Source organism: Anabrus simplex, chromosome 4, assembly GCF_040414725.1.
Source record: "Anabrus simplex isolate iqAnaSimp1 chromosome 4, ASM4041472v1, whole genome shotgun sequence".
Lineage (NCBI taxonomy): Eukaryota > Metazoa > Arthropoda > Insecta > Orthoptera > Tettigoniidae > Anabrus > Anabrus simplex.
This window is the reverse complement of record NC_090268.1, coordinates 401,257,648-401,268,160: the sequence shown is the minus strand read 5'-3', so window position 1 is coordinate 401,268,160 and position 10,513 is coordinate 401,257,648.

The following is a 10,513-nucleotide window of genomic DNA, read 5'->3' as shown; positions in this document are numbered from 1 at the left end:
ACTCAGTATTGTTAAATCTTGTAATTAACAGCTAACAAATGAAATTCAATAACAGACCATTGGACTGAAATGCAAGATTTTATACAGCTTTGAAAATAAAGTATATTGTTAACTATTGTACCTACTCATTAATAAAATATGTGATGTATGGATTTTGTTGTCTGTAAATATACATTCAGTTCATAATGTTTCATGTTATTTTGTTCCCTGTTTCTAACATATTGCATTTAACAGGTCCTTAAATTGTATCAGTGGTTCTGAAATACAGTGACAAACATATTTACAAGGCTGCTTCTTTGTTTCTATATTATTAACATCTATACAATGCTGATAAAAATGTAGCATCCTACTGATGCAAACTTAAAAAAAAAAAAAGAAAGGAAAGAAAGAAAGAAAATAATTAAACTGTCAATTAAATTTAACTGAATTTAGGATTTTTCCAATTATTCAGTTTGAGAAGTTAAGAGATCACTTTTTTGGTAGCCTAAAGCACATAACAATGTTTTTATATTTAACAGAACACTGCTTTGATAAGGTGTGGTGGTATTGATTATTGCTTTAAGAGGAATTACAACTGGACAACCATCCTCCTGTTACACTAATCGGAAAGGAAAATGGAAGAGGGCTGTCCCTTTTAAAAATGGAAAGAAAGGCAACAGGCATGAAGGGAATGAAAACGAAAGACTCTCTAAGTTATAAATTTCATTTTTGTTCCGTACTGAAGTGCAATTATAAGAAACTAGCTGTAGTACCCGGGGTTGCCCGGATAGTTTCTGAATATTTCCCTTTACAATTTGCATTACCAGTTAGTTATGTGTGAAGTGAATTTTTATAGAATTCCTTTTTGACTTGCAGATTGATATGTTACGATCTATAATGTAGCTTTAGAATTATTTAGATGTGTTTGATTTCAAGTTTTAGATTATTTAATTTTCACGTAAAACTTCGTCTTTATGGAAGCTCGAATCAACTGGGAAGTATTTGATCCTGTTAAAAATTAATAAGTGATAACTATATGTATTTAGCCATCACACTATAGATACGATGTACATGATTTCAACTGTCAATGAGACTGTCCCCCTCTCGCCCCCCACCCCTAAGAGATAAAAAATCTGGATTATCACCATTGATCTCAGTGACCCCTAAAACTGTAGATTCAACACTGTTTTGGGTTATTTTTATATCTCACTCCCCCTCCCTCACCCTCACCACAAAGGGGGGTGAACATGAACTTTAAAAAATTCGGAGTGTCACTATTCATTTTAACGATCACGAAAACTATGGATTTGATACTATTCTAGATTATTTTTATAGCACCTCCCTTGCCCCCTGCCCATAAGGGTGCTAGGGGTGCCTTATCCCCACACAGTTTGTCTCCTGATACTAATTGATAAGTGTACCAAGTTTGGTAAAATTGCTCCGGTGGTTTAGGAGGAGATGTGTCATTTACACACCCACACATACATCCATTTTTATATATAGTAAGAAGAAGAAAAGATTTTATATATAGTTTTTCGAATATTTTTATATATCACCCCCTTCGTCCCTCACTTGGACCTGTAAAAAATCCGGAGTATTACTATTCATCTCAGAAACCCTGAAATCTATGGATTCGAAACTGTTTTTAATTATTTCTATATCTCACCCCCCATTGGCTCACCACCTGAAAGGGGGCTGAACTTGGTCTTAAAAAATTCTGGAGTATTACTTTTCAACTCAGCGACCCCGAAAACTATGAATTCGACACTATTCTCGATTATTTTTATAACTAACCCCCCTGACCCCCCTCCCTTAAGGGCACTAGGGATGGCTTAACCCCACAGTGCTTGTCTCCCAATAGTAAGTAATACATGTACCAAGTTTGGTTGAAATTGCTCCAGTGGTTTAGGAGGAGATGTGTCATTTACACACACACACACACACACACACACACACACACACACATCCATTTTTATATATAGTAAGATAAGATTATTATACTTCACCCGCTTTCCATCCCCGCCCAAAGGAGTCCTATGAATGCCTTACACAACAGTATATTTTTTCCAGGCAGTAAGTCTTATATGTACCAATTTTGGTTGGCAGCTATACCCAAACGTACATGGATAATCTCGCTGCTCTAGAATCCTGGAGCTGATGTTGCCACGGTTACGGCAGTTAATTTCTTTTATCCGATTCCTACAGCAGGGGCAGTGTGGTGCCAATATCTCCGTAATGGTTGGTCTTAGGGCCTTAAAACATGGTTTTTGGGCCCGTAGGGCTTACAGAGTTTTATTCTTTGCGTCAAGAGGATTAAATTGAGCTTTGTCTCGTCCTTATACGACAAATTCAATATTTTGCCTATATTAGCCTATTATTTTTATACCTCACCCCCCCCCCCCCTGCCGTGCCCCCACCTCGAATTGTTTTGAAAATAAAATACAGCCCATGTTACTCACTGGCAATGTAGCTTTCTATAGGTGAATGGCTAGGATTTGAATACAAAAGAAAATGAGTAAAGAAACAAGCTACACTTAGGCTGTTTTTCTGGAACTGCATTTAGGCCGGAAGTGAAATTTTTAAAATCGGTTCAGTAGTTTTTGAGTCTATTCGTTACAAACAAACATACAATTTTTTCCTCTTCATAATATTAGTATAGATAAATTGACAAAAGTAGGTCCACCTTTTCAATACAATATATCAAGATGAGTGTTAATATTTGCCATATACATGTTCTACCAAGCAGGTCTGAGACTAGAATTCAAACAAATTGCTAGCACTGCTGTCAAAAAAAAAAAAAAAAAAAAAAAAAAGATTGTTCACAATTTGAGAACCTGATCTTTCAGAGGCACCCTCGTCACCACACAGTTAGATTTTTAATCAGCCTTAAGAGAGAGAAACTGTCAAGTAAAGGTAGGGGTACATGACCTCACAGTGTATTGCTCTGCAAGGATCACTGATAAGCACACCAGACAAAATCCACAGTTCTAGCCCTTTAGGCAGGCAACTCAATGTTTAAAACATCCCAGGAATATGAGCTATGAATTTTAGGTAAATAAAATATGATAAAGTATGAAAGTATATTCTTTATTTATTCCTAAACATTACAATCATTTTCTTAATTATCATTATCCGGTCAATTAGATTAGCAGTTTGCCTTCTTCTACCACTACAAGCACTAATGTGAGTCATTGCCCTTGTAACTAAATTCGGTGTGGACAATTTTCTAAAAATCAAAAAACACATGAGGGTATTGAACCAAGGAACACATTAGAGAAAGAATTATGTAATTAAGCTAATTTGGCTAGGATTTGAATAAAAAAGAAAATGAGTAAAGAAACAAGCTACACTTAGGCTGTTTTTCTGGAACTGCATTTAGGCCGGAAGTGATTTTCAAAATGTGTTTTTTTAATTATTTTTTTTTGGTTTTTTTTAGAGCTATCCAAGACTCTCAGTTTGAAACCTTTCCTGGCCCTTTAGCCCTTCAAGTTTTGACATAATTGGGACCCGCACCCACAACCTCCCGATTTCGCGTCAGTTGCTCTACCAATTGAGCTATGGTGGCCTAGGCCATCTTTGTTCTGTTGGAAAGGATCTAAGCTACAGGTCTGGCACAACTGCCATCACACCGTAGAGTGTGTTTAAGTCGCCTGTTGAGGGCCAAGTCAATGAATATTGAATTTTCATGACCGCATTGTAATCGAAACCAACTTTAAACCTATTAGGTCATGTTACGTACAATGCGGTTGTGAAAATTCAATATTCATTAACTTTGTTCATCTTGCTGCAGCAGTGGTGTCTCTCTTACCTTCCCTGCTCTCTGTCCTGACTCCAACCACTACTTCATACAGTGATGACTCCTCAATGTGGCTCGCTAAACAGTCCACGTTGATATATCAGTAAGTGGCTGGAGAACAGGACTCGTTCACCTTTTACTGTATTCTCCCAGTTTTGGGGGATTTTTGAAGCTGCTGAAACTCCTTCCTTTCTAAGTGGAGATTCAAGGGGAAAGAACATAATATAATGAATATATTGTCAGGCCAACCTTGACCTTAAAAACTTGCCTTTATATGTGCACTGTGGTTTCAATCTTGTGAGCGCTGGTCACTTAAAATTTTATTGATGATGGTGATGATGATGATGATGCTTGTTGTTTTAAGGGGCCTAACATCTAGGTCATCGGCCCCTGATGGTGCAAAATGAAATGACAAATTAAAAGTTCATAATCATCCACTGACAAAAATAAAAAATGGCACAAAGAATTAATGGATGGATATGAATTTAAAACAATCAGTGGATCTTACCCCAAAACTACCATAAAAATTAGTATTACTGACCAAGAGACCACTTCTAAAGCACAATCCTGAATCGAGGATGCTTGTTGTCTAAAGGGGTACAAAATACAGGTCAACGGCCCCTCATAATAGTACTTATCACTAGTAAAGTAGAACCATGGTATTTGTCATGTTGGGGTACTAATCAAAAGTAGCATAGACTCACGGTGTTCCACATATGATGGTACTACTCACAAGTATTGGACATCATACAGGTAATGCAGACCTATGTTGTTTCTCACATAATGGCACCACATATAGGCACTTTACAAAGGTGAAAAAATGAGACTATCCTCCTAATTCAATACATCATATATTCCATCATTAAAACGGAGTAAACAAATTCAAACATGTTTTGGCTCATTTGAGCCATCTTCAGTAAAAAATGAGAGGGGTTGAAATAATTTACATAATACAAGATAAAAATGTGCAATGCCCTCAAGCAATGCAAGAAAATGACAAGCGTCATTGGGACGTGCGCATACAAATAAACAGTAAACAACATCAACAAAAGCAAAAATGGAAGTGTGCAGGACCAAACCCAAAGAAATAAGATTAGAGGATGGGATCACAAGGAATTGCGACAGGCATCGCCCAAATAACACCAACATAAAATGTTAAATTAATTTATACTTAAAAGAAAATTCATTCTTACATATTATTTAAAAATAAATGAAAAATCATTAGACCCCAATTAACGTAATGAATTTTAAAAAATAAATTATATTCCTTCTGGCATCCATGAAAATAAAACAGGTAACAAATCTAGATATAAATAAAATTAATATTCTTTAAAATAAGTCTTCTTTGTAAAAATAAAATTCTGGTGCACCAGTGAACAAACATAAAATATTAATAAAATTTACAATGAATTATTTAATAGAGGGCTTCGACACGTCCCAGCCGAAGGATTATTCCTCACAACTCACATAACGTAAATAAACAATGCAAGAAAAATAACGGGACTTTACACTACAACCGACCAATATGAAAACACGAGTCGTACAATAGTTAAATGAAATCAACACAAATACATTATAAATAAAATCACTACACATAGTAGATGTGGTAATCGGTAACAACAAGACCAGAAGTGTGCAATTTAATGAGGCGGAACCCACATTACAAGATAGAAAAACACACGATTTTTCCACAATACCGCAAAACAAAACATCATACTAATGACAGCGGTATGCGACAGCCGACGCTAATGCCCCAAGACAATAATGAACAATGACCGTTGCGTAACTGCCACGCGGTGATAAGATAAGATAAGCAACAATACCGAGAAGAGAAGATAAGCCCCAAGCAACAATCACTCCACACTAGGGGTGCCCAAAACCCTCAATTAAATCTTCAAACCCTTTGACATTGTTAAAGAATTTCATCGTAGTAATAATGTAGTTATCCAAATATTATAGGGCAATAATAAAATAAACCACCCGCAAAAATGCAATAAATATACAATCCTATTCCCTAGTCATATGTATGAATTAAAATAAAATCTATGAAAAATCCAACTAATAATAATAATAAAATAATGATGCCCTTAAAAGGAAATGGGTGGCTTTCAGTGCAATCGTAGTAGTTAGGTCGTAACACGAGTAACGGAAGGCCGAAACACGAACCGAATCACAAAACAATAATATGGGAACCAAATATCAGAGAGAACAGACGAAAGAGTGCATCACAATAAACACGGCATAATGAAGATGCAATTTATCAAAAGAAACAGCACACGAATCAAATAATACACCAAAACACACGTAGATACATCAGAAACAAGAATTAACCAAGAGAATCACAAATTTAGAAAAGGCAGGAACGGATTTTGACTGTTACCTAGAGCACACTGCACTTCGCCGTTACGCAGCACACACTTCAAATATGAACTCATCACCAAGCCGTAGCTTACTTCACTTACAATAAATACACTGATAGAATACAGAAAACTACATCAAACGGTATATACACATTAAGAAGACCTAAAGGCGAACTTTGAGGTGATCAGTAATGCTCAGGTAACATCCTCGTGCTACAACCCACTATCACGGCACTTCACAAAAAGAAAAATTTACGAAAGACTTACATTCTAAAAACTAATATGATTAAATACTAAATTCTACATATTAACTTCCTTGTTAGGCGAGGTGTACTCCCCTTATTACCCGATACCTACAGTTTGCATTAGAATTGTTTTAATTACAGAGCAGCTGTTAAACATGGCTTCGCTTCCAGCCACGAGTGAGTCCAACAGCTAAAAGACGACTCTCACACACCATCACTAGGCGCGACACAGTCTCGACCCCGCTACACACTCTGGCGGAGACCGCTGAACCACCAAGATAAGTTCCTAGCCACTCTCACAGATGGCGTAGGCGTTCATGTATCGTTCCACTATGTAATCATATTATGCAGAAGTATTACCAAGCACAAAACAATGTTCCGAAAGGTCACCATAGCCACGTTAGACAGGAAATATGACCAATATTCCAACAGCTCACAGCGCTCATGTTTTAAAATAATTAAGTCTACCAGACTCAAGGTTTATTCTTTCCATAGAGTAGAATAACAGTTCTATATGAACGGGAAAATCACGGCTCCATACAGTACTTAGCCAGTGAACATAATGTCCGTAGAGGAATTAGCTAATTGACCATTTCCGATGAGAGACACCATACAAATGTATGTCGCGTAGATAGTAGATAGTTCACACACATATATATATATGTATCACAGGTAGCGTATTTGTTAATAACGCTACAGTCTCCCCCGCCAAAAGAGGACCACCGGGGCCCACGATGAGCAGGTAGAGTTCAGTCGTATGCACCAGGAGAGGTACCACACAGTCACAAGATACCAGAACCTTTCAAAATGTTCGGCATGTCTTCACATGTCAAGTCCATTATAATTTAGGCGTCACCAGTTTAGGGTCAGAATTTCTCGACGTTGAGTATGTTTCCATTCATGCATTTAGAATAACTTTGGAATAGTCTTACTTGGTAATAGGTGACATAGAAGAAACAACACTGGGCACACATGGACTGTTCAATGTGCAAGAAGACGGTGTTCAAATGGCCAGTAAGGACAGCGTACAATGCACCAGGTGGAAAACAGACACATGACTTGCAATCATCAGCACCAAATGTTGAGCTTCCATGACATTCTGTGATGTACCAGTCCTCGGACGCTTCAGGAAACAGCAGCTTCAGGATGAGTTTGCGCGCACAAGCTGCAACATGAACGAGGAAGCAGACAACGAGGGAACAAGCACGCCACACATATACTAATAAATGCAAAATGGTCCAGTCACATATATTTAGGGTGTACATTTAATACAAACTGGGTTCTCATGACCCGGAGTAACAATAAGGTTTTAGAAAAATCACGGGGCAATAGTAAGTTCCAACACATACAGGGACATGAGATTTCATCTCGAAATTTTCATTAAAAAAAATACGTGCACACAGCACGGGAAACAGTTTTAAAATTTGACAAGGTCTACCATAACAGGTACCGACCCACAAAATTATTGCACGGAGTGATAAGGAGCACCTAATCCTCACTAGTTACATAGGAAATACTTCTGCCATCAAGGCCATACACATTAAATGTTACATATTAAAACATACAATTAGAGTCTAACATTTACAACGGACATAAATTAATAATTTAAGCTGGTTTTACTTGGCTGAGATGAACTCGCCTGATTCTTTTAGAAATGGGATCATTTACCAAAACAGAAACAGGGGTCAAAAACTCTAAGATAGTACAAGGACCATGGAAACGGGGAGCAAGCTTACGACTGAACTTATCAACCGCCTTACTTTGGTAATGAGTCTTGATATAGACTTCGTCACCAACAGCCAGGTCAGTGGGTCGACGGCCCTTATTATACTGCTTTTCCACTTTAGCATGTGAAACTTTTAATCTATCTTTAGCTTTCTTCCACACTCTTTTAATCTCCTCAGGATCCTTTTTCTCAGGAAGCAATTCATCAATCCTCAACAGATTAGAAATGGGTGAAAAGGGGGTGAAGGAGAACATCAGTGACATAGGAGTTTGCATATGAGACTCATGAACAGCAGAATTTAATGCATATGTTAGCCAGTGCAGAGAGGAATCCCAGTTTTGATGATCCTTATGATGGAACGCAATCAACGCAGATTTAAGATTCCTATTCACTCTCTCAGCATACGATGGGGCAGGATGGTAGGGAGAAGTAGTGACATGGGAGATAGATAGCTCAAAACAAAATTTCTTGAACAGATTACATGAGAAGTACTTAGCATTATCCATTACCAAAAATTTAGGAGGCCCAAAAGAACTAAAGATGGAGTTTAAACATTTAATAACCGTAGGAGCGTTAGCCGACCGAGTCGAGAAGGTCCACGAAAAACGGGAATATCCGTCTACACACACAAGTATGAATCTGGAGCCTTGCCTCGAACGGGGTAACGGACCAACGAAGTCCACAAACAGTCTTTCCATGGGGGAGGAAGCTTGAGATGATGCTAACATACCAATTTTAGTGTTCAACGCCGGTTTGCTAATCGCACACACACACGACAAGACCTTACCATTTCAGCAATTTGAAAATCCATGCCCTTCCAAATGAAGAAATGTCTGATCTTTTGACGGGTTTTGAAGATACCAAGATGTCCACCAATAGCAGAATTATGGTAGTATTGAAAAACAACCGGAATCAAGAGTTGAGGACATACAATTTTCCATTTCTTATCGTTACGCGCCTTGCAACACAAGATACCATTACGCATACTATAGGGTTTTACCATTTTACCAACTTTAATGTCATTGATGATCAAATTCAACTCAGGATCATCCTTCTGATGCTTACTGATGTCTTGATATAACAGAGGGCAGTCGGATAATAGAGCATTGACACAACCGGAGACACAAGGACATGGTTGAGGGAGATCGACAGTTACAGGATCAATATTCTCAACAGGAGAGTCACCAAACATACGACTTAGACAGTCTGCAACAACATTATCAGTACCTTTTATGTGACGTACTTCAAACTTGAAGGCAGAAATGCGAATTGCCCATCTAGTAAGACAACCAGTACGACCCGGGCGATTCAGAACCCAACTTAAGGCCATGTTATCAGTTTCCAAGAGAAAGGGGGCATGCTCAATATACATTCGAAATTTTTCTAAGGCAAAGATGACTGCCAAACATTCAAGTTCATACACGGAGTACTTAGATTCTAATAAACTCAATGCACGAGATGCATACGCAATGGGGCGTCTTCCCAGTTCAGACTCCTGAAGAAGAACACCGGCAACAGCCGAACAAGAAGCATCAGTCTGTACTATGAATTTTTTGGAGAAATCAGGAATGGCCAAGACGGGAGAGTTAGCCAATGCGGTTTTCAATTTTTGGAAAGCTTCTTTTTGGGGCAGGTCCCATATAAATTTGGCATCTTTGCATCTTAACGCATTGAGAGGGGCAGCGATTTCAGTGAAATTTGGCATAAATTTCCTAAAGAAGTTAGTCATACCAATGAAACGTCTTTTTGGTTTTTGGGAGGAGGGAAGTCGTGAATGGTTTGAGTTCGACTTTTATCGATAGCAACCCCTTCGGGAGATACAATGTGGCCGAGAAAGGACATCTGGGGTTTTGCGAAGGACACCTTAGCAATTTTGACAGTCAGGCCAGCTTTCTTTAACCTAGTAAGTACCTCATGGATATGTTGGACATGTTCCTGGAAGGTTTCAGAATAAATTATCAAATCATCCAGATAATGATACACGTAGTGAAATTTAATGTCCGAAAGGATGGAATCTAGGAGGCGTGTGAGAATAGCAGCACCAGTCAATAGGCCGAATGGTACACGACAGAATTCATACAGATTCCAGTCCGTCGCAAAGGCAGTAAGATGACGAGACTCTTCAGCGAGAGGAATCTGAAGATACGCGCTGTTCAAATCAAATGAAGTATAAAATTTAGCACCATGAAACCAGGAAAAACAAGAATGAATGTCAGGTAATGGTACAGACTGCAGAGCCACCTTGCGGTTTAATGCACGATAATCCACAACAGGACGATAACCACCGTTAGGTTTGGGCACAAGAAAGATGGGGGAGGAATAGGCAGAGGTGGATGGACGTATGACACCCTCATTCAACATATCTTGGATAATATCTTTCAGAATTTTCATACGGGGAGGAGCCAAG